The sequence below is a fragment of the Lissotriton helveticus genome, chromosome 7 (genome assembly GCF_964261635.1).
Source record: "Lissotriton helveticus chromosome 7, aLisHel1.1, whole genome shotgun sequence".
Lineage (NCBI taxonomy): Eukaryota > Metazoa > Chordata > Amphibia > Caudata > Salamandridae > Lissotriton > Lissotriton helveticus.
In genome coordinates this window covers 128,737,670-128,762,940 of record NC_136068.1, presented here as the reverse complement: position 1 = coordinate 128,762,940, position 25,271 = coordinate 128,737,670, and the positions used below count along the sequence as shown (strand labels likewise).

At 46.2% G+C, this 25,271-nt stretch overlaps 1 protein-coding gene across 4 annotated transcripts in view; it reads right to left on the bottom strand.

Annotated features, from left to right (window-relative positions):
* HELZ2 (helicase with zinc finger 2) overlaps window positions 1–25,271 on the bottom strand; it is a 127,605-nt gene that overhangs the window by 68,121 nt on the left and 34,213 nt on the right. The gene's annotated exons all lie outside the window — the stretch shown is intronic.

Below are 25,271 nucleotides of genomic sequence, written 5' to 3'. Positions count from 1 at the left end.
AGAGAAAAAACAAGGTATAAAATCAAGTGTGTAGGGGTATATACAATTCTAAATAAACAGAACTTTTAGAAGGTCTATTTAGGATATTTGCATCCTCAATTGTCTTCTGTATATTCTAAATGAGTCTCAGGTTCTTCAATAACTTTCTCAACTTTTGAACCTCTTTGTAGATTCACAAGTTTTTATTCAGGCCTGCCTTGGGGGGGGGGGCTTATTGACCATAGTTATGGGAAGAAACATGTCAGGAAGTGGCACTGGCAGACCCCCAAGCTATCCGCAATGGCTTGCTAAACCTACTGCTCTTCAGAGACTTTGAAAATAAAGATGTGCACACAAACCTTCAACTTGTAGCCGATACTATGAGAGACAGCAATCAAGCAATGCCAAGAAGAATCCCCATAGTATCACCCCCTTCATAACACACAAACGCTTCAAACCCTACTCTGCCACTCGCCGTGGAAAGTCCATTTAATAGTCAAAGTAGAAAAATCTGTTGCATTACACGATCAGCAACACATCTACCATTCCTCCATCGCAGAGAGCAATAACGGCTACTCTCCTGATAAAATAAATTACTTTAGAGTTACATATAAGACAATTCACATTTCTTCTACCACACCCATATATATGCATGTGCTCCAAATCAGATTAAAGGAATCCTTATACAACTCCTTTCACCATCATATTTCTGAAAGCTGCTTTTACAACGGCAAACAGTTCAATTACTGCCAATACCCTTACAAAATACATTCCCCATCACTTTGATACTGTGCATTCAGAGTTTGCTGTACATTGTACAACCTCCCTCAATATTTAGTTCTTTCACTTTGGGTTCTATGTTGTCAGTTGAATTTATTTTCTTTTTCTACTTTTTATAGCGCTGCTGTGACTAAAAGAGGTTAATGCTTTACATATGACAAAGAGCTGCAACAAAACATATTGCTTATTTTAATAGGGGGAAATATTTATTGGGCAAAGTTAAAGACACAAATATTAAACACAGACATACAGTAAAAACAGGAAAAAAAGTACTCAAAGCAAATCAGAATAAATGTGTTTCCTGAAAAGGTCAGGTTGTGGTTTCATGAGTGATAGGAAAGTGTTCCTAACACTGGAGAGCGCAGGAGAGAAACATTATTTTGGATCCAGGTGACACTCCTTTACTAGTGGACTGCAGAACAATGCAAATATCTTCCTAATCTCTTTTCTACCTCAGCTTCTCTACTTCATTTACTCTCTATGGCTATTCATACACACCAAACGTGAGTTCAATGCCCTCGTTAGGCTGTGCAAGGACATTATATTGCATCAAATGAAGAGATTTTGAGTGATTACACCTCAGAAGGATGGGGTGCAGATGAGAATGGCCTACTTGCAAGGAGACCAATATCTACAAAGCAGTAATCGGAAGGAGTCTTAAGGAATTGTAGGAAGGTGGATACCGGACTATGGTTACCCCAGATTTTTTGCATAGTGTTTAGCTGGTTTTCGACTTAGTTGGCCTGGGATCCTGCTAATCAGGTCCCCAGGCTATCTGCTCTCACTGTAAAATGGATTCCATGTACTTTAGGTACATACCTAATTGGATATTGGGTCACCTTATGAGCCCCTGTATAGTGTACATAGGTACACAGGGCATAGGTGCATCCAAGGCCACCAAGGGCTGCAGCATGTATTATGCCACCCCTGACTGGCCATCCAAACTGACACAACTGGCTGATCACTCAGCTGAGGCAAGGTTGTGTAATCGCCCCTTGCTTAGATATAGTATTCCTATATCTACCCTTATATCTAGACACATACACCTATAGGTCACTCCTATGGCAGGCCTTAACAATCCTGGAGGCAGAGTGCTTGGTTTTATGTGAGATGAGGCTCTAGAATGAGCTGAGCCTGTCTGCAGCTTTCGGAACCATGTCCTTATAGCTGTTCTAGGATATAGCCATACCATACACTCTTAAGTGCATTATGAACCTCGCGGTTAAATGCTAACTCTGGTTTGGCTTTATCAAAACATGTTGTGTAAGGTGTCATACGCTTTGGAATACTACCCCCCTCACCAGTTCTGGCGACGGGGGTAGCATTCCACCCTTCTAGAGGGAGAAGACAAGTTGTTCCTACTAATCCCAGTTAAAGTTAACCAGAGCCTCAGCATCACAAAATGCATGCTGCTGCCACAGACACAAGTCTGACTTCATGCTGCTGAGAGTCCTTCCAGCGAGGGAGGCTTGGACAATAGGTTTCCTGTCTTGGGATGTGCTAGCACCATCCAAGACAGGCCATAGTGTATTGGGGCAGGGAGGGCTGAATGAAGAAAACAAGTTACTTACCTGTAACTTTGGTTCCCCAGTATTGGTAACTTTCATAGATTCCCATGCTTTGTATCATTCCCCGTCGTCGGAATGGGATCCTCGGTAGTATAAAAACCATAGAAACAAAAGAGAAACTTAGGCCTAGGCCTCATCTCATTTTGTATCCTATCACCCTCTTTTTGTAAAAGGAGACCAAACTTTTGCCAGGACCAATCAGAGCAGCCTCACCCTCTGGAACCTTCCTGAGAGAGCTCAGAGCCTCAGATTTTCGTAGCCGTTGTGCAAACCGCCACTAACTCTGTAACCAGGCTGAGCTTTCCCCGGGGAGGCGGGCGGGCGCATGGGAATCTATGAAAGTTACCAATACTGGGGAACCAAAGTTACAGGTAAGTAACTTGTTTTCTTGCCCCAGTATTGGAACTTTCATAGATTCCCATGCTTTGTATCAGAGTAGCTAGCAGTAAATTACGAAGAACACATTTTGTACGTACATGGCATCACATAACCATATAAGCAATACATAAAGCATAGCAAAACAAACAAAATGTGCTCACCAGGCTGGAGGGATCGTAGGGAAAGCTCACCTCTCAATGAAAAAGATTCCGCAGGACTGCTTGACCAACAGCCGCGTCGTCTCGTCCTGCAGACTCCAGGCAGTAGTGTTTCGTGAAGGTATGAGTACTGCTCCACGTTGCTGCCCTGCATATGTCCTTAATGGCCACTCCTGAAAAGAGAGCCACTGATGATGCCACTGATCTCGTGGAATGTGCCCTGACTCTTCCATCCAGTGGCTTGCCCGCTTCCTGATGACAGAACTGAATCGCACTGGAGATCCAGCGGGAAATGCCACTCTTTGCCAAAGGCAATCCCTTTCGAGGTGCACTGTAGGACACAAACAACTGAGTCGTCTTCCGAAAAGGACGTGTGCGCTCCAAGTAGAACTTTAAGCATCTCTGAACATCCAAAGAATGGAGCGTGCGTTCCGCAGGTGTAGAAGGGTGCGGAAAGAAAGATTTCAGAATCAAGGGTTCATTTAAGTGAAACTCCGATGGTACCTTCGGTATAAATTTTGGATTGGTCCGAAGGATAAGAACCTCCTTTTTAAATTGCAAAAATGGATGCACTATGGAGAGTGCTTGAAGCTCACTCACTCGTCTCGCTGATGTGAGAGCCACCAGGAGGGCCAGCTTCCAAGACAAGAACTTTAAGTCTGCTTTGTGCACAGGCTCAAACGGAGCCTTCATGAGTTGCGCCAAGACCAGGTTGAGCTGCCACACTGGTGGAGGACGACGAACTGGAGGATACATCCGGAATAATCCCTTCAAGAATTGTTTGACAACCCTAGAGGACCATAAGGACGGACCCGAAGAATTGCGTCGATACCTCGATATGGCCGCCAGATGTACCTTTACAGATGAATGTGCCAACCCCGACTTAGCCAGAGATAGTAAATATGGCAACAATTGATGGGGTTGGGAAGTGTAAGGATGGAGACCTTGACGTTGACACCACAGGCAGAATCTTTTCCATTTCGCCTTGTAAGTCTTATTGGTACTTGGTGCTCGGGCATGAGCTAGGACCTCCCGGCATTCCTGAGAGAGCATTAGATGACTGAACTCTCTGTGTTCAGGAGCCACGCTGTCAAGTGGAGTGATGTCGGATCCGGATGGTAAACCTGCCCCTGATTCCTGGACAACAGGGACGGAATGGGTTGGAAGTGAATCGGAGGAGCTCGGGAGAGCCTCAGAAGCTCGGTGTACCAGAATTGTCTGGGCCATGCTGGAGCAATTAGAATCATCTTGCAGGGCTCCGCCTTCAATTTCCTGAGGACTCGAGGAATGAGGGGAATTGGAGGAAAAGCGTAAAAGAATGCGCTGTACCAAGCCATCGAAAGAGCGTTCCCCAGGGACCCCTGATGGTGAACTTTGCTTGCGTAGAACCGGCATTTGGCGTTCTCCGGTGAAGCAAAGAGGTCGATGGTTGGTGTCCCCCAGACTGAGAACACCCTGTCCAGAATGGTTTGATTCAACTCCCACTCGTGAGTCACCTCCGTCTGTCGACTCAAGGCATCCGCCTTGACATTGAGAGTTCCCGCCAGGTGTTCGGCTTTCAGAGTGATGTTGTTCAGAATCGCAAAATCCCAAATCCGCTGAGCTTCTGCGGACAGAGTCAGCGATTTGGTGCCTCCTTGTTTGTTGACGTAGTGCATGGCTGTCGTATTGTCCGTCCGGACCAGCACTGAATGGTTGCGAACTCTGGGCAGAAAAGCTTGCAAGGCCAACCGAATGGCCGTCAGTTCCAGGAAATTGATATGGCACTGGCGCTGTCCTGGACTCCAGTGGCCACTGACTTGAAGCTCTCTGAGAGCTGCACCCCAGCCCTCCAGTGAAGAGTCTGTGGTCAGTACCATGGGTGAAGGTGAACTCCTGAATGTTAGACCCTGGGCGATATTGCTTTTTAGAAGCCACCATTTGCTCGCCTGTCTCATCGCTGCTGTCACCACCACCTTGTCGTTGAATGACCCCTCTGCCTGGCGCCATTGCTGGTCTAGCTCCTCCTGCAGAGGACGCATTCGCAGCCTGCAATGTGGTACCAATGGTATGCAGGATGACATCGACCCGAGAAGGGATTTGTATTGGCGGACAGACAGGAAGTGTTTGCGGCAGAGTAGTCGAGCCGAAATCATCAACTTTTGTTGTCATTCCTCCGAGGGACGAGATGTACATTGCGTGGTGTCCAACACGGATCCCAGGAATCTGGCCGTTCTGGAGGGCAGCAGGACTGACTTGCGTTCGTTCAGCTGAAGGCCCAGGCAACGGAACAAATGGATGCAAGTTGCCACTGCATGAGAAGTTTCCTCGAAAGATGGTGCCTTGACGAGCCAGTCGTCTAAGTAAGGAAAAATTTCTAAAGATTGTTTCCGAAGAAAGGCTGCAACCGGCGCCAACACCTTGGTGAACACTCTTGGTGCCGACCGAAGGCCGAACGGAAGCACCTTGAATTGAAAATGGCTCTTTCCCACTGTGAAGCGTAGGTATTGTCTGTGAGCTGGATGTATCGGAATATGGAAATACGCGTCTTCTAAATCCAGCGACGCCAAGTAGTCGCCTGGATTCAAGAGAGGAAGAATTCCCTGGAGAGTGACCATCCTGAAGGAGAGCTTGACGAGATAGGTGTTGAGCTCCCCGCAGGTCTAGGATGGGGCGCCAAGTGTCTATCGTCTTCCGCACGAGGAAGAACCTTGAATAGAAACCCCGGCCCCTCTGGGACAGAGGCACCGGTTCGAACGCTCCCTTGAGAAACAGTTGATGGGCTTCGAGGTGGAGTTGTCCCAAATGTCCCGTGCGGATGGTGCCCGGAGCCCTTGTCGGAGGAAGGTCTTGGAACTCCAACACGTGGCCACTCTCTACAATTCGGAGGACCCATTGGTCCGATGTTATTGACCTCCAGTTCTCCAGACACAGAGAAATCCTGCCCCCCACTGATGTGACTGGGAGGGAAGGAACAGTAGGTAGAGCCGGAAAGCCGCTATTGACGCTTGGTGTTGTCACGTCCCTGCCGGTCCTGACGGCCCCGCGGCTGATGGCGAGAGAAAGACGCCGATTGTCCCTGGCGCTGATTGGAGTACTGGGGCTTATAGGACTGAGAAGGCTGAGAGGAATATCTCTGCTGGTTCCCTCTGTATTATGTAAATCCTCTGCCTCGTGCGCCCCTAAAGGGGACTTTCCAGTAGGTGAGGGACCCTAAGGCCTTTGCAGTGTCCGTGTCCTTTTTGATATTCTGCAGAGCATCGTCCACGTGCTTGCCAAATAGCATCTCCCCATCGAATGGTAGATCCAGGATCCTATTCTGGACCTCCTGGCGAAACCAGGTGGCTCTCATCCAGCCCTGGCGTCGTAGTACTGCCGAGCCAGCTAAGGCTCGAAATGCCGTGGAAGCAATGTCCATTGCACAGTCTATAACCTCAGCAGAAGACTTTTCCCCCTCTATAAGCACCTTCTTGGCTTCCTCCTTTGTGGTTCTGGTAACTGCTCCACGAAGGGTTCCATGTCGCACCACATCTGTCGGTCGTATCGGCCAAGGATGGCAAGAGCATTTGACGCTCTAACAAGCAAGCTGGCCATTGAGGAAAACTGCTTCCCCACGTTATCTAGGCGTCGACCGTCCTTATCCGGTGGTGCGGTCAAAGGTGTGGACGGGTTCTTGGACTTGCTTTGAGCCGCCTGAGAGATGACTGAATCAGGCTTCGGCTGACCAAGAAGGCAAGCAGGACTGCCGTCCGGAGCCATATACTTCTTTTCCAGCCGCGGGAGGACTGGAATCACCGTGGCCGGATTTTGCATAATTTTCATCCCTTCCTCCCATACATGTTCAATGATGGGAATAGACTTGACCGATCTCCAGTGTTGTTCCTTAAAGTCATAAAGGAAACATTCCGATTCTTCTCTCGAAATCGGCAATCCAAATCTTTTAGCTGCCCTTTCCATCAGGTGATGAAAACCCCCTATATCCACAGGAGGGGAGATGGACGTGTCACGACCAGCAGCGTCCGGATCTTGTGGCCCACTGTCTCCTTGATCCAAATCCGGGTCTTGCAACGGATCAACCAAGGGATCCACCTGTATCACCTCCTCATCCGAAGAGGTATCCTGTTGGACATCATGAAAGGGTGCGGGATCCGGAGTGGGGACTCGGACCGCAGGTGCAACCGGTAGTGGCGAGGGGTGTGCCACTGGAAGACTAATAGCCTGCTGCACTTGTGACTGTGTAGGAACTGCAGACTGTCCAGAAGGTTCCGACGGAAACCTGTTCCGATAATCCTGCAGCATCATCTGCAGGTCAGATATGAGCGAAGAGGGCATGGCTACCATGCCCTGGCCCAAACTCGGAGCATGTCTCTCTTCCCGAACATATGGATACGACTGCTGGCCACCCGCATGTTCGTAACACTCCTCCGTGTCTGTCTCCTGCATCTTGACGTTCAAGTCAGAGGGACTATAGGCAGGACCATAATCATCGTCCTCAACTTCAACTTCATCCTCCTCAGATTCATCGTCTAGAAGCATAGTAGGTCGATGTGAAGAGACCCGTCGCGGAGAAGTCATCTCCGGTGTAATCTTCATCTTCTGCGTCGAAAAAGGCATCTTTTGCCCCGTCGACGGTCCCGTCGTCGACGGTGTAGCAGTCGTCGACGAAGATGTCAACGGAATGGTCGACGGTACCAACGCTTTCGTCGACGCTGGTCTTGTCGTCGACGGAACCACCGTCGACGGCTTCGTAGACGAACTCGCCGTCATCAACATCGTCGTCGACGTCGAGGTGGTCGTCGTCGTAGTTCTCGTCGTCACCGCTGCCGTCGACAGTACCTTGCTTGCCGTCGTCAACGTAGAAGATGTTAGCGCCGACGAACTGGGGACCTTAAATGACGACGAAGTCATCGTGAAGGGCGCTACCGTCGACGAGCCCATCGACGGAGCCACAGAAACGGCGGGAATTTTAACTGAAGAAACGGTCGACGACGTACCTGGTGTTGTCGTCGTCGACGGGCGCTGTTTCTTTTCTGGCCCAGGTCCTGAAGTGACTGCAGAGTGTTTGTCACTAGATTTGGCCTTTTTGGACGGAGGGGGAGACAGAGGAACCTCCTTCATGTCCTTTAAAGCTGCACTCACTCCAGCAGCCTGTCCCTGCCTCTCCTTTACACTTCCGTGAGGAGATTGAAGGGGACCAGCCCTCTCAGACCTATCAGAGATCTTGTGAGGGGCCTGAAGGGAGGGCTGAGATGTAGAAGATCCTGGAGGAGACCTACCCCTCTTCCTCGATCTGTGAGAGGAAGCACAAGACGTGGAATCTTCCTCCTCCGAAGAGAGCACCTCCTTGCGAGTCTTCATTTTTTGAAGCCAGGTTAACAGACGACCTTCCCTGTCCCGAAGAGTCTTGTTGGAGAAGGTTCTGCAGATCTTGCACTCTGTGGCCTTGTGGTCAGGATATAAGCAGTAAATACAATTGTCATGCTTATCCTCCACAAAAAGACGTTTTTTCCCCACAAGAGGCACAGGCCCTGAACAAGGCCTTCTTCTCCTTGTCAGACATGTTGATCCAGTAGAAACTTGAAGAAATCCAGAAGTAGAATGAAAAGCTGAGCAGAGCTCAGTGGAGACTCCCTAGCACAACGTGCGGTAGAAAAATCTGAGGCTCTGAGCTCTCTCAGAAAGGTTCCAGAGGGTGAGGCTGCTCTGATTGGTCCTGGCAAAAGTTTGGTCTCTTTTTACAAAAAGAGGGTGATAGGATACAAAATGAGATGAGGCCTAGGCCTAAGTTTCTCTTTTGTTTCTATGGTGTTTATACTACCGAGGCTCCCATTCCGACGACGGGGAATGATACAAAGCATGGGAATCTATGAAAGTTCCAATACTGGGGCAAATGAGACACTGCCTGGGGCACACAAGGTATCCCATGCATAGTCCGGTTCAAACTGGTGCTGGGGCACTCCAGCCCCAGCTCTGGCGCAAAACTGGACAAAGGGAAAGGGTTGTAACCACCCCCTTCCCTGGTCCTACCCATAGGAGGGACCTAGCAGGTAATCCAGCCCCTAAATTTGGTATATAGGTTGGAGCTGAGTCCCAAGACTTTAGATTTATCCTGACTGAAACAAAACTCTGGACCTTCGACGTTCTACTTGAAGATAGAAGACTGAAGAATCTCCTTTGTGGTCAAGGAGTGATCACCCTGTGTAAGCAGGCACCATCAAGCGATCAACGGTTTGCTTTGTCGACGCTCCCGCCGGAGCCAGAGCACAGAGCCTCACAAGACCCGGACTTCCAGACTTCCTTCAGCCCGATCCACAGCCACAACAAAGCTGAGACCAGTGGAGGAGACGCGAGACGTGGGACCGGCCATCTTGGAAAGCCAGCTAATTGCTTTCCGTGCAACTTCCGAGGCGCCCTCGAAGTTGTGCATTGGGGATTGAGAAGCCCCAGCCCCGAGCACCATCTGCACCGAAGATCAGCCCTCCACACTGCACGAGTTCTGCGTGGGGCCCTTCTGCATTTTCCTGCTTGACACGTCTGTCCGGTCACTTGCCCGTTGGCTAGTGACCTCTGACGACGATCCTTTGAATCTACACCGCTGGTCTGGTTGCTCCAGACTGGCCCCTGCTTCCCTGAAAAAAGGGAAGACCATCAGACCTTGCTAGTCTGCTCCAGAAGCCATCTTCGATTCCTGCGTGGGTTGCCTTTGCCAAGGCTTGTTGACTCCCATCCGGAAGCCGACACAGCCGACAGCGAGAGCCTTCGTGGGACAGTCCGTATTCAGCGCCTGGTCGTCGTCGACACCTCCTGGTCCACGTGGCTACAGAGACAAGCTTCACAACATCACCTATTTGCTTCGCGACATCGCCTGGTTCCTTCCTGGTCACTGGCTAGTAACCCAGACTCTGTCCCCTCTGCTTTCAGGTACTCTTCATCCTCGATCCGCTCTTGGATCCAACCGGACACTTCACTCCTGGTCGCCTGCAGCATCTTTCTTCAAAGCTCCATAGGATTCAGTTACGAAACCCGACATACTTTGACACCTATGCACCTGCTTCCTGTGGGTGAGGCAACACGAGTACTTCGGTGCTCTTGTGGGTATTTACTATCCTAGTGTCTAACTTTCAAGTAGCTTTCTCCTTGTCCATCCGGAAGTGACCTAAAAGAACTAGTTTCCAAATCTTTCGTTCCCATTCTAACTCTATGGTAACTCGTGTGTGTGTAAAGACACTGCACACGCATCCCGTGGGCCTCCTGCTCCCTATCCTTTGGTAGTACAGCGAAGCCCCAGCAATTCTCCAGGCCCTAGGCCTATCCTTTGTCCGTGACGTGGTTCTTATACCACTATTTTAATATATGGTTTGAAGATCCCCTAGGGCATTACTGTATTGTATGATGATTAAGTCTCTTGTTATGTGCTTGTGCCTCTGACCTCAGAGTTCAGAGGATTAATTTAGTAATAAATACACATATATAACCTGTGTGGTGTAGTTTCATTTGGTATTAAAGGGATTGCGTATGGTAAAACAGCTGGCTTCACATGCCCTCTTGAGTTTAGCCTAAGACTGCTTTGTCCATGCTACCACTAGGCTAGCTGGTCTATAAGGTTGACTTTACAACCATCACCATAAGGGTTGTTTGGACTGGTGCAAGGTACTCACTAGAATAGTGATCATATACCAGGCCAACTTCTCACAGGAATCAGTCACCACCTCCAGTAAACTGAACACCAAACTGAAGAGACAAGGAGCCTTGAGCAACAGAATAGGAGACACAGTTTTCAGTTGAACCGAGGATTGGAGAAAACCTGCAAGCAAGGGCCTATCAGGCATTATGACTCAGTAGCCCTGGGAAACCTGAACAAACCAATGGAAACTTCTAGTCGATTGACCAGTTGATGGTCAGTCGAGTTTCAACTCGAGCTGGTAAGGTTTTCGAGTATCATTACGCTCGTTTTTTTCACCTTCTTTCTGCACTTGTTCCTTCACATTTTTTCGTGTTCTTTCACATTTTTTCGCGTCCGGTTTATTCAGGTTTCTCTTAGTTGTTTTTTGTTCACATGGTGACAGGGCATCTTTTCACTCTTTTTTTACCTACTCGAGTCTCCCTGTACCCCTCCTCATTGATAACCAACGATGTCAACTGCTCGTTGCATTCTATGGACTTTCCTCTCCCAACTTATAAGATTTCATTTATTTCCGTTGCATAAGATGTATATACCAAATTGTTTACCATTGTTTTCCCATAGATTCCCCTGAAGAAGGGCAAATGTTCTTGCCCGAAATGCATTGTGACTTAATTCACATACTTGATGTCTCTATGGAATATTCATAATCTGGATTTTGTGAAACTTATAACAATTTCCATGAACTTTCAATAAAAAAAGCATCAAAACAACGTTGGAAGACTTCACGTTACCTGCTATTTTCTAAAAATGGATTAATGACAGTTTAATTGTGTATCACCACTGAATGTTGTTTATGTTGTACTGATTAATGCTTAACATAAAGTACACTCTCTAGAGTGACTAGTGCAGTGCATCAGGTCACCCAGATAACTGTCTGGTGATTTTCTTGCAGTAATATGCAGAGACACCTTTCGATATGACTGAAGAATCGATATTCGACTAAATAATCTGTAGCACCACATCCTATGTTAAGCAAGGTTAGTGAACCATCTAATGAAGAGTGGAGAAACCAATTCACCCTAAAGATAACACTTTTCGCCAGTTCAAGGTACATATTTCCACACAGACAATTTTCACCTAAGAAACCCTGAATGAAGAAGTTTATAAATTTGAAGCTGGACCAATATTTCTCTGATCAGGTGGAAATCAGTCTATTTCTAACCTTGGATAATGTTAAGAGATTGGTCTCCACTGGGTCATTAAAGCATGCATACGAAAAAGTGATTAAAAAAAAAAGCATCTGAAATGCCTGCAAACATTCTTTCTAACAGAGTTCAATGTACATGATTTACACCAACCTTACAATGGGAGGGTGGTAGCAAATTATTTGCAGGACTTCAGAAGATCTGAGAAAGTAACAATTCGAGCATGATGTACGATTTCCAGTCACAAAAAAGGAATGTGCAATCTGAACACTAACTTGTTTACGAACGGGAATGCAATTTTCGATGTGGCCTACATACAAATACGTTGCATTGCGAACTGAACATTTTCAAGAGGTGGGATCCGCAAAAGGGCCTGAATAATGAATATTAATTAGGCAGTATAAAGTCTGTGACCTCTGCGATTGGCTGCAAAATCATGGATGGAAACTAGCAAAAGACAAAATACCTCTGTCCCTCCATTCTTGCAAATGTACTCCCAAACGGGAAACTTTTTTTTCACGAAAGCAGCTGGTGTCCTTTAAAAAAGTATTTGCGGCTTCATAGGCTCTGGTATATTTTCCTGAACAACTCCCCCGACTCCTTTCAGAAAGTGTGGAGCCCCTTCCTAACACTGCTTTCGTCAGAATTCAACGAGATCACACAGCCCAAATATCTACACGTGCTGCGTCCCTGAGATCTTTAGCACAACACACCATCTTCCCCAACTGAAGCAGAGGGTGCATGAACAAGGTGCGCTTCAGGAGCTACAGAGGTCACCGGACGGGGTGGGGGGGTTGTTGTTTCAGATGTTTTACGGCTTTACAATTTCTAAAGAAGTAATCTATTCATTGTGGTTCATACGGCTAGTGTCTTATTCTTACTGATGGGGTCATGCTTCTCCAGCCTATGAATGTAACTGTGGATTGCTCCTCTACCTGCAAAGCTTTTTGTTACCGCTGAATGCCTCCTTTGTTCTGAAAATTTCAATAAAATATTTAAATTTAAAAAAGTATTTGCCACACTGTTGGTCACGTCTCACTGGTGGATTAGGAGCTACTTTTGGTGAGTTGGGAAAGTCAGAGCAATAAATAAAGATGCCTTTAAATTATGTGTTTATTTTGTCACATTTGCCAGAGATTCAAAGACCGAGGTCAAACGTCAGGCTAAGTCTTCTGACAATATTGCGGCTTAATTTGAACATGGGGATTGTTGTTTACAAGCTCCTTTCAATTTGCAGTCAGAGAAAGAAAAGTAAAGATGAAATATGTGGCGATCTTGTAGGAGTACAGGGAATGTGAAAAGAAAGGATGCCAGATTACTTTTTTTGCAACAAACAGAATGAAGATACATGCAAATGTAACTTAACTGCATGTATTCAGCACTTAGGAAAGGAAACATGAAGTACCTTTTTTTTGTAATTCTGAAATGTGCTGGAAACAGCTTTTAATACGATCAAATCAAGACACTCTACTTGGTGATGCATAAATGACTAATATTCACCAACACAATTTCCACACATCATTTGTGAGCTATGTAAATTTATCAGTAAAACTAGGTCTGTGCAAATGTAGTGTCCATTTCAACTAAACATATTCCATCTATAAATGACAGTGTGCTACCACACAATGCTTTAATTACATTGCAAAATCACCCAGCCTAATGGCCATTAAAGGTAGGTAGGTAGTGAGCATCCATCACATATATATATATATATTATATATCCCCCTCAGGACCACTATTCTCCACAAGGCCGCCTTCACAATACTCAAGGGGACGGCTTCAAGGTTCAAAATCAGACACTATATCCTTTGAGGTGTCCTGATCTGGTCTATGGTCTGCCACAACTGAAGTCACAAACCATTGATACATTCTTCTCCAAATCTTAAATAGGCGGCGGACGCCTCGTTCACTTCCCCTTCTATCTTCAATTCGAACAATCACAAAAACCCTTTTACCAGTTGGAAAGACCTTTCCGACTTCTAAAACAGCTTATGTAAAATTGTATACAAGGGATTAAAATGTATTTACCCCCTGCAGGCTTTGCAAACTCAAAATTCCTTAGTACAGCAGGCCTTTAGGTAATACATATGTTTTACTGCTTTAACTCTATCTCCTCAGACAGAGGAGGGTATAATTATATTAACAAAAGAGGGCATTACATTACCCCTAAGTACATGGGGGGGGCGGGGGGTGAGAAGGTATGATGAGTCCTTGCATAAATAGGTGCATCTCTGAAATACCAGATGCCCATTCTTTGAAAATATTTTATCACTGGAATACCAACACAAACAATCAAACAGCATAATACAATAATGACCATCTCTTATGATTTAGAATCTTATGGAATATTTTAACATATGTTCAGGAAAGAATCATTAATCGGTTGTACATCTTGTACATTAGACCCTTAAGTATACACAGTCAATCTACTCAATTAAACAAAGCAGCTATGGTTAATTAAGGACTTCAAGTGCACACAAGTAATCAAGGTTCCCCATAAATGCATTATTAATGCACAAATTATGTCCTAAAGTTTCAACAATAGCAACACAGCCAACACATGTTTCACAGGACAAAACACCGCATTTTCAACACTAGTTACCTTACTATTAGAGATATGAAATAATTTATGAGTCAATGGTATTACAGGACAACTTCTTAATGACAATCTTATATGTTCTAGTGACATCTTAGAATTAAGCCCCTTGATAAGGGTGATTTGAACAGAAAGGCACTTGAGGCTCAGTACAGGTTAAGCTGATCCAATATACTCCAATGAGTGTTTTTTAGTTTATAGGAGCACAGTGACACCTTCCTCAGGCGTAGTGCAAGGGCACTGCTATATATTGAGACCACATGATGATCTTGGACTACCATGGTTTTAATAGACTTTAGGTGTTTTAATTGACTTTATCTTGAATGTAGGACATGTGTTCTGTACTTGCATGGACTTATGATTTTTTCATCAGGTCTCCTTAAAGCTGCAGCGTGAGAGTGTTTCATACAGTAGAACAGCCTTGCCAGGGACAGAACGTTTGAGATGTGCGTTTGAAAGCATGAGAGCGCAAGGTGTGGAATGTACTTCTGTCTCTGAATGTGCAGTGTTCTAGGCAGTGGTGCACAAATGTGCATTATGTTGTACGTTTGTTGGAATGTTTTATGAAGTTTTTACTATTGGCTTTGACATGTCCTCATGCCATCTTGAATTCTGACTCCTGAGTTTGCAACACACAAGCAGGCCCCCAGGTTACTCACATTATTTAGGGTTATTCGTGTTCACGATTGTTTTCTGTACTAATGGAGAGGTTATCTATTTTCGCAAGATTCACTAAGATAAGTTGCTGGATTCACCGGGGTCTCCAAACAGTCGATCGCGAGCTACCGGTAGCTCGCGGAGACCCCGGGAGTAGCTCGTGTAGCCCTTCATGGGCCCTCACCCAAACCAGCCGCTCGGATTGGAGCTAAGCTGGGGGGGCGGGCGAAGAGGATGACGCTCCTCTCCTGGAGCTGCAGACTCTTCTCGTGAGAGTCGGACTCCTGTGACGTCATTGTTACCTGAAAACGCGCTGGCATCGCACGGTCTGCCATTGTGCGACGGGTGCCAGCGCGGAGCAGTACGGAGCAGAGACGTGACTTCGACCGCAGGTAAGCTCAATGGACGAGCAGATAGATAGTTTAGTGACGTTGGATTCTGTTTTTTTAATGAATGTGATGTTGAATAATTCCCGGTGCTACACTGACACGCCAGGCAAGGCACAAAAAACGCATGGAACAGAGGGCAGAAGGGCACAAAAAAAGAAGCAAAAACAAGTGGAACGGAGGGCAGAAAGGCACAAAAAACGAGCGGAACAGAGGGCAGAAAGGCACAACAAGCATTTGCAATGCAATAGGTCTCGCAGTTGTGAGAGTTTGAACTATTGGCATTGTAAATGGCAATGCCTTTTATTTACGTGTTGGTTTTTAAAACATAAATGAAAGGCATTGTCATTTACAATGCCAATAGCTTAAACTCTCGCAAATGCGAGACCTATTGCATTGCAAATGCTTGTTTGTGGTTAGTTGCCAGAGAATTTGGGATCTCTGCTCCATCTCGCTCTTCGTCTTGAGTTCCAAAAGAGTGCAGTGGGCACTGCCATGAATGCAACAGTAGTGGAGCCAACCGAATCTGGTTTCAGCAAATCAGTCAGCAGCACCCTATTCTCACTTTAAAACACTGTTTCAACAAAATGTTTAGACTGCAATGCAAAGATCTCCCTCAAAACATTTAATATACGTTTCGGCAATAACAAAAAATGCTTTTCCTAAACTACAAACACTTTATGCAAATGATGCACATCGTTTGAGTAGTGCTATTTAAACTACCATAAACATACAGACATGCATACCCACACCACGTGTGCATCACTCTTGCACACAGATTAATCACCCCAGTTAATCCCATTAACACCCGCTGTCCCACCTATAAAGCACCCTTTCACAACTTGCACATGTACAGACCACACTCTGCTACTGTATCGTCCTGTCTCCTCCACACACATGCACTCAATCCCCTTACTTGATCCTGCACATTAAACATGCTATCCCTCGCTCCCAAACATACAACGAGCTCCAATTTGTATGCTGGAAGATATGAAGCCATAACTAACATAACGAGACCTACTGCATTGCAAATGCTTTTTTTTTTTTTAACTTTGCTTATGTGATGGCAATAAATATCCAGCATAGTGAAAAACTAACTTAAACGCTGACCCTTCATCCAAAGACCAGTTCCTGCAGAGTCTCCCAAATAATTAGTGGCTCTTATTTGCATTGGCTATTTCTCGTTCACTTCAGAGGAGAGAGCAAGGACCTGGGCAGAGATGGGGAACGGGGCACTGGGAGTAAGGAATGGACAGTAGGCATGAAAGGGCATAGAAAGGAAGGTGGAGGGGGGCTGTAGGAAGCTGCTTTTGGCTTTTGCTGCCGGTGTTAGGGCAAACACAAATCAGTAAAATGGAAAGCTACTGTTAATTTGAAAGCCTAAAGGTATGGACTAGTATGAAATAAATCCCTCAATGCAACAATATAAAAAATTACACTTAGCACGGTACCTGGGTTTGGGAGAACTATGGGCTCAAAACCTAAATTTATGCATTAAGTTAGCATCTCATACGAAAAGCGGGCACATTTGGGTTTCTCTTTTGGAGGAAAATAAAAATGTGTTTTTATTTAAAGGTTTTTGACAAAAAAAAAGACAAAATTCGTGTCCAGACATCACCAGCTTGAAAAGCAGAAGTACCACTAAGGTCACAGCAGTCTAGCAATCACTTTAAACTATATTTAATAAGAAATGAATATCCTAGCGAGTTGGCCAATGCTCAAAACCACAGATGTTTGTGACTGCTATGGAAAATGTAGGAACAGGGGGTTCTGCTGCTTGTGCCATTTGTCTTTTAAAGTGGACAGTCAATTCTATATACAATTGTAGGCTGGGATCCTGCGGGTATGAAGTGCAAAAAGAGTGGGTGTAGGGAAACAAAACAATGTTTGGCTACTTCTATTTTTCAGCATGATGTACAGAAACATAAAAAAGTAAAGGAAAAAGAGGGAAATTGAGCTTGTGTCTTGAAATCATATGGAGAGTGAGTAAATGTTAATTGTAATGTGAATAAAAAGGCCTTTAGGAGCTATCAACTCGTAGACTGCGTCATAGCACTTCGAGCCAATCTACATAGCAGCCGCGGCTGTTGAAAACCAAAAAGCCTGAAAAAACAAAACACTACTTTCAAAGCTCTCTGGCGCCATGTTTAAGAGGTTTTGCTCAATCGGCTAGGTCATTGTTTACATTTGGTGACCTAGAAATCTGCTTTTTTTGTGAATTTTGGTCCAAGAAGCACTAGAATGTAACTTTAAATCCAATGCTGCTCGCGGCAGCCACTATGTCACTCTCTCTGAAAGACGTGAATAATGCAGATTGAGCAAGCCGTAAGCAGAAGGTGGAACACACTGCACGGCACAAGTAACCTGCATTGAACTTTTGCACACCTACATGCCGCGCTCCAGCTCCGACCCCGGGCCTCATATAATACACTGAACCACCAACACGAGAAAGCATGCTCGATTCCTACAGCGTGCTTGTATCTGCTCAGAGATTCCCGCAATTCTGAGCACCCATCCATTTCCCAGAACCCAGTTCAACGTCCATGTAGGCTAGGCTAGGTTAGCTCAAGGTACATGGTAAAGGCTGCTTCTGTGCAAGTCCCAGGACCTAGTGCGCGTGGCCGAGGAAGAACCAAGACTTGTTTATATAGGAGGGGGCTCTTCTCGATTGCTCCTGTGTTGGGGAAGCGGTGGGCACGAATGAAAAAAAAAGTTAACGAGCGCCATGCACGCGTTGCACGCCTTGAGCGTGCACATCACTGTGGCCTGCGACTCGCGCCTGTGGTGTAGAGGGAGCCCTAGCGACAGAGAGGAAGTGCGGGGACTGAAGTCCCGGGTCCCAGGAGGGGGCCCGGGTGAAGATCGGCCGATAGCAGTGCGGGGCACCCATGACTGAGGAGAGAGCCCCGCATCGTGCTGCAAGTAGTATACAGGAGCTGGAGTTCTCCAGAAGCCAGCCGTCTTTCAGGAAGATTCCCCCTCCACCACACACCGGGTGAGATGGGGCTTCTCCATTTGTTCAGTGGTTGTGCCGATGAAGGCACAGTGTACATGTTTATTTACTGAGCGGACCCGCCGTTGCAGGCCGCTCCAACGATGGGGAAAGATTATTTAAAAGCACGATGGGGAATGTTTATTTAAAAGCACGATGGGGAAAGTTTATTTAAAAGCACCTTTTGAAGGCCAGAATGTTCGACTGAGCGCGCGTGCGCATAACAAACAAGTGTTTTTCAACACACTGACATTATCGGAAGTTCTTAGGTTGAAACTCTTAACCGTGTTAAAAAAATACACGTTTGGGACTTTTAGTATGATATTTTCCTATGCTTGTATCCTCTCGGCTCAAACACAGTTCTTGGTGCCAGGCTAGATAGACCCTTGTTAATGTGTCGGCTCGCCCACCTTTAGCACACACTGCACTGCCCCCGAAGGCCCGTACGTCGCAAGCCCCCCTCACCACCAGCATCTGTACAGTCTCACCTTAATGTCCATGTCTGCGTCTTGACTGCGAGACCGGGGCCTAGGGCTGCCGCTGCGGGCCTGCAGTGCTCGGGTCCTGGGGCTGACAGAGGAAGAAGCGAGGTGCAGCACCGGCCGCTTCGTGTTGGACTCGAAACCAGAGTCTGTCGACGAGTTTCCTTTACCACATCCTTGAGTTACTCACTTGGCAGTGCGGGCCGAGGGCCTGCCTACCCCGAGCGGGGCCTGCGTGGAAACACTGCGCACGCTGGCAGGGAGGTAGAGGCCTGGGCGCGCGGGCGACGCTGAGGGCGCAGCCGGAGACAGAGCACAGGCCAGAATGGAGGAATATTAGAGCCTAGAAAGCAGGGGGCCTAAACCAAGTGGGGCCTGGGGGGAGACACTGCTGAGCCTGGCAGGAGGTAGAGGCCTGGGCCCGCGGCGCGAAGCTGAGAGGGCGGAGACATAGCACAGGCCAGAGTGGAGGTAGAGTGGAAGACTGTCTGGGCCGAGAGGACAGGGGCGAAGGAGGCAGAGACCAACAGGGCACAAACAGGGATGGATACAGCTATGAAGAGGTACAGAGCAGCACAGGGACTGCCCGGCACCACTTCACACAGAGGAGGAGGCAGAGACCACAAGACTGCAGAGAGGGAGGATAAAACAAGCGCCCGATCGAGTATGTATGCTGTGGCTGGGGGCGGCTGGTCCCTGTGCGCGTTCAAAATGCAAACCGCGTCTTACAAGCGCGGCATGTACACAGACCACAAAGTTCTCGTGCACCGGCCTGTACCACTTGGGAGGCAAGACAATCACAATAGATCTCGCTGGCGACAGCGCTTTCGCGCTCTAACGCCAGGCAAGACCTAAAAAACGAGGGGAAAATGAGTGGAACAGAGGGCAGAAAGGCACAAAAAACGAGTGGCACAGAGGCAAAATACAGAATACAGAAATATAGGGGCAGCTAAGAACAGAAGGCAGAACGGGCAGAGAGGCACGGGGCAGCGAGGGGAACAGAAGGGAAAACGGGGCAGCGAGGGGTACAGAAGGAAAGACCGGGCAGAGAGAGCACAGGGACAGCGAGGGGAACAGAGGGAAGAAACTGGGCGTGGGGGGGGTCTCTCGGAAAAATGCACGAGATGCTTCAGGTTCAGTAGCTCACAACGATTTTCACTGGCCAGAAGTAGCTCTGACTACACAAAAGGTTGGAGACCCCTGCAGCTGCTGTAACATGTGGGAGCGCAAAAGAATACGTGAAAACTCCTTCGCCCTTAGAATGCTTGTGGGAGATCGGCCATCTCCAGTAAATTTCCTTGCCGCAGAGGTCCTCTCTGAAACTTCTAGTGCATTGAGATTATAAAACTGGGATTTCTGGACTTGGAAAGCGAGATTTTGTTTTGGACCTGAAGGATGGACGTGTCTTTTCAGTGTGGCAGTCCCCGGTTTGATAAGTCTTTTGATACCAATGCTGTGAATCTCCCAGTCTGGTGTGGGCTAAGATGAAGCTATTGCAGCTGTGGGATGTGCGAGTGTGTCTGTGTGCACATTCAAGTCTCCAGTGGTTATAATCATGGGATGTATTCGGTGTATACATAGTTATATCTTTTCATGTTTTCCTTTGACAGGGTTTATTCCTTGTGTCCGATTACTTGTATTGAACAGTGCTCATTTCTTGCAGTGGACGTCCATTATTATTATCCTTATCTGCTTGTATTTTTATCCCATGCATGTAACAGTTGCATTTGCTTACTTGTAAGTGTTATTATTGCTCACACACACACACACACATATATATTTATACACACACACGCACACACACACACACACACACACACACACAATTGGATACCGTTTCATTTGACATCTGGGAAAACCCGTTAGTGTTACGCAAATAAAACCCCACGCTTTATTCTGAAAACGGTATTTTGATGTGCCTCATTTTATGATAGTGAAACCCCCTTTCAGGTGTTTTCTTGCTTCGCCATGTGTGTGCCTCTGTGTGGGAGTGCTGTAGTGTTTTTATTTATGAGTGCAAAGGAAGACATCAGGCCACCATCACAGTACACATCAAAGGATGCTCTATCACAATACACCATACTATACTTTCACAATATATCACACAAAACTTCGGCAAAACACTTTGCAACTGACCACACTGCAATAGGTTAAGGGGGAAAGAAGCGAGGGTCTAGAGCTTTTCTGAGACTAGAATTAAGATGGTTGGCACCAGCACTGTCAGGAAACCGAAGTACTCTCGTATGAGCAATCAGTAGATCACAATCATAGAACTACAACTCAGACAGGTCGAATGTAGATGTGCAACACCTGTATCCACCACACAGAGGTCCACTAGAGCTTCCACATCAGACCATACAGGCACAAAAACACTGGTTAGGTGTGTGAGCATTCTGCCCCTAGCAGCTCTTCATTGGGTAAAATGCTCAATGCGGAGACAAACTGCCCTTCAAGATTAGAAATGCATAGTAATGACAAGAAGTTGGTTAATATTGTCCTATACAAAACCAACTGGTTAACAAAGATCTGATGGAGAACAGGTAACTTTTAATTTTACACTTGCGCTCTGGAAGTGGGGAAGAGACCTGGACTTGGCAGTAGTAAAGCAATGGCAGTAGTAAAACCATGGAAAGTGATCTATAAAGAGATTGTGCTTTTAGTGGACCAAAACATGCCATTATATAGAAAATACATACAAAAAAGAATTTAACAATTGAGTTACTGGAAGCAATTTTTAAAAATCTTACATGGTTTCAATGCTATAGCTGCGGGAAAACTTGTGTAATGCACATTGAGAAGGGGAAGTTGAATGGGTCCTTTAATCAAATAAACAATGGGAAGGGGTCTTGTTTAGGTGGAACTCTACATAGTTGTACACGAGTTTTGCAGAACTCCATATTATTGCTGGAATGTTTAATTGAATAAGTTTTAATCTCTTCAACAAATAAAAGATAATTCACAAGTCACATATATAGATCAAGATTTTAGTGACAGTCAATATTTTAATTGGGAGCTTTGGGGAGGGAGATAGTCAATGACAACTCAATTCATACTGATCAGGAAGGCTTTATTAAAGGTTTGTGCAGCAAAAGTGACATAAAGGAGCAATTAATATTGTAGACAAACATGGAGATCCTTCCAGTGGCACTCTTCACTAATGCAGTGCATCAGAACGTTACGCTCCGGTTCAAGAGTTGGGGTTTGCGTTACACAAACAGTTGAAATGAGCAAGTGATTCTTTTCTTTCCCACTGGTGGTCTGAATTCTCAGATGTACTCTAAGGACTCTATGCTCATCTTATAAACATCCGTTAGGATGCATTGGTTCTGATCTTACCAACTTTGTTCTAGGTTAGTGGAGTTTTTAGAAAATGGATGTGCTTTAAAAGTAGAAAATTAGATTTGAACCGCCCCACACCAAACTTAGGGGCCAATTACGATGGTGGTGAATCCGCAACCGCCGGGCCTGCGGTGAGGCCCGCCGGCTCGGCGATCGCGGATTCACCGCCATCTACCTTACAATTCCCACCGCCATATTAGGATGGCGGTGGGAAGGGAAAGGGTAGCGCGGCGGACGGAAAGATCGTCCGTCGTGGTCCCGCAAGGCGGGCCTGTTCTGGCCGCCTTGCGGGACCAGGTACAGGGGGTTAATGGAGGCGGTGCCGTGCAGGCACTGCCGTGGGTATTAGAATGCCTGTCTTTTGCGGCGGAGTTTCCGCCGCAAAAAGACAGGTGGAAAATGCCTTTGGGGGCCCGTTGCGGGCCCCCAGGGGGATGGGGTGCTGCACCTACATTTGAATGTACAAGGTGGTAGGCACCACACGGTTCCCGCCACGTTGTACATTCAAATGTAAAACATGTGTTTTTACATTGTGGCGGGTGCTGCCACCCGCCACAATGTAAACATACAGGATGTGCCCGCCAGTGTGGCGGACGCATCCTAATTTGTTGTGCGGGACCGCCGCACCTATGGCGGTCGGTCCCGCTTGCACCACAATGGCGATCAGATCACAGTAGATCTGCATGCATACAGTAGCTACAAAGACTCGGGCACCATACCACACAGGCTGCTGGAGTTAGGCTGCTGAGTGCAATGAACGCGATGTTACCATCTATACCTAAAGCAAGAATTAAGAAAATGTAAACAGCAAAACGATCATTAAGCATGAGGCATGTTGCAAAGTAAAGATTGGGCACAGTATGCAAATACTACAAGGCATGCAACTGATTTCTATTTAGGGTCCATAAAACTGAGGTGTCTGCAGAAAACTTATGTTTAAGCTCCTGACTTTATTAAAACTATAGCCTTCAAATTAGCTCAATGCAAAGGGGGGTGTGACTTTAAACGGAGTACTTCACAAAAACCGAACTAGAATGTCAACCCTAGCCAGGTCAACAATTCCCCCCCAACAGACCTGTAGTTTGCCTCCAAGAAGAAACTACTGCTTGGATGTACCTGGGTATCTCCATTTTGACAGGTACCCAGTATTAAGTTGGCAACGTCCATTCCTAAGAATATTATCGAATACAAATCGCGCAATCTGGAAAAATGGGCTCAAGGCCTTGTAAAATAAGAATTTGTTTTTACTAGACCTGTAGGTCTAGTGACTTGAATAATTTACTAGGCCTGCCTGGATTGTACTTGACCCATTATTGTGGGTTTATATAGCGCTAGAATCAACTCCCGGAGGAGTATCTCCGCGCTTCGACCGCTGGGGAACCCATCCTGGCTCACCCTGAGAGATGGTCCCTAATGGGTATCTCTAAGGTGCGACCAAGCATCCCCGGCGGTCTGGGGGGCCGTTGTGAAGATGAGGCAAGCTAATGCCCAGAGTTGCCGAGTGTGGTCCCCTGACTGGAGTAGGCACCGAGGCAAGAATTATCGAGCCCGCTGACCCTGGTCCACGACCCTGCCGCGTCGGGAACCGAACCCTGGTCCCGGGCCGTCCTCTGCTTACGGGTCTGCCGCCTCTAACCAGTGAGCCACACCACTTCACCCATAAACTTGTCTCAAATTATATGATCCTAGGCAACTAGTTTATTTCACAGAGTGGCCTTTTTCTTCATTATCACATATGAGAGCAACTTCAGATATGAGAGTTTAGCAGGTCTGCTGTAAAAAAACAAAAAATGTTTGGTTGATTTAATACATTTTTTCTCCATGTGCAATAAAAATCTAGGGTACACATGACCCCGGACTTGCTTGCCTCTTAGTTCACTAAAAGAATCTTCATTAGTGTGGAGCAGGAATGTTTCAGTTCATATTTAAAATCTCTCAATAAATATATTACTAAATCGTGTGGTAGCAGAGTTTAATTTACAGACAGCACATTTCCATTGAAATAGCCATAACTTCCCCTCTAACATGCACAGCAGCGGCTCGTCAATTTATAAAGTAATGAGGATATCAAATGAAAGGTCACAAAATGGTAGTCTGGATATATAGAAACAAACCCACAGGCTCACATAAGCACACAGACTGGGGCACGCTTGCTGACAGGCACATACACAACATAAGTATATTCTCACTCATACACACAACATGGAAACTTACCTGGTGTAGTCCTCAGCGCAGTTATCCTCTGCACATCAGTTCCAGACTTTCAGAATGAACAAAAAAGGCGCTAGACCAAGGCTCACACACTTATGCCCAATCAGAAGCTTAGCGAGAACAAAAGGCTGTCCTTTTACCTTTATCAAAACTTCTGATGGGGCATAAGGGCGCATGACAGACAGGCCCGAATTCACCATTATCTGACATGCGGCACTTCCTGACGCTAGTGCAACTTGTCAGATATCCATTGCATCTGTGAATGGACGGGCTGTAACTGCCCACACCTGACACATGAGCAATACAGCCCTGGAAGCCCTCTTCTGGTGCAGGGTGATATTGCAGCTTTTACATATAAGGAAATGATTGGTGAAATGGTTTCATGGGATATAAAAGCTGTAATATTTTGATAAATAAGATGCAGCCGTGACGTGATTGTGGGGGGGGGGGTCCAATGGAGAAGTCACCCCTGGGTTTTACTGATAAAACTATAGAACGTACAAAAAGATATGTAAAAACCTTGTTTCCGAAAATATTTACCATTCGCACATCAAAGTAAAACATTCAGATTTGTTTTGAACCTATTAAAATCTTTGTTTCCATCTCACTTCAGAATTACAAAAAAAACATGTGCTTTCCTGGCTATTGAAATATATTTTTGAAACATTTGTATAGTTAATTTAAAGGCGATTTAAAATGTGTGCCCAGCACGGCTAGCAGGATCAAATAAGCAGTAATCTGAAGTAAACATAAGCAGACATTTGATCCCGGTCGTTGAACGCACAGCAAATCTGAAGATTAAAACAAGATATAAAGGCATCTTTATTGTTCATTCACTTTCTGAATGAACAGAACACTAGTTCTTGGCCAGCTCTTGCCAGACCGGGCCAATAGGCCCTAAAAATAGTTCATCCTGATAAAATCTAACTCGCCATAG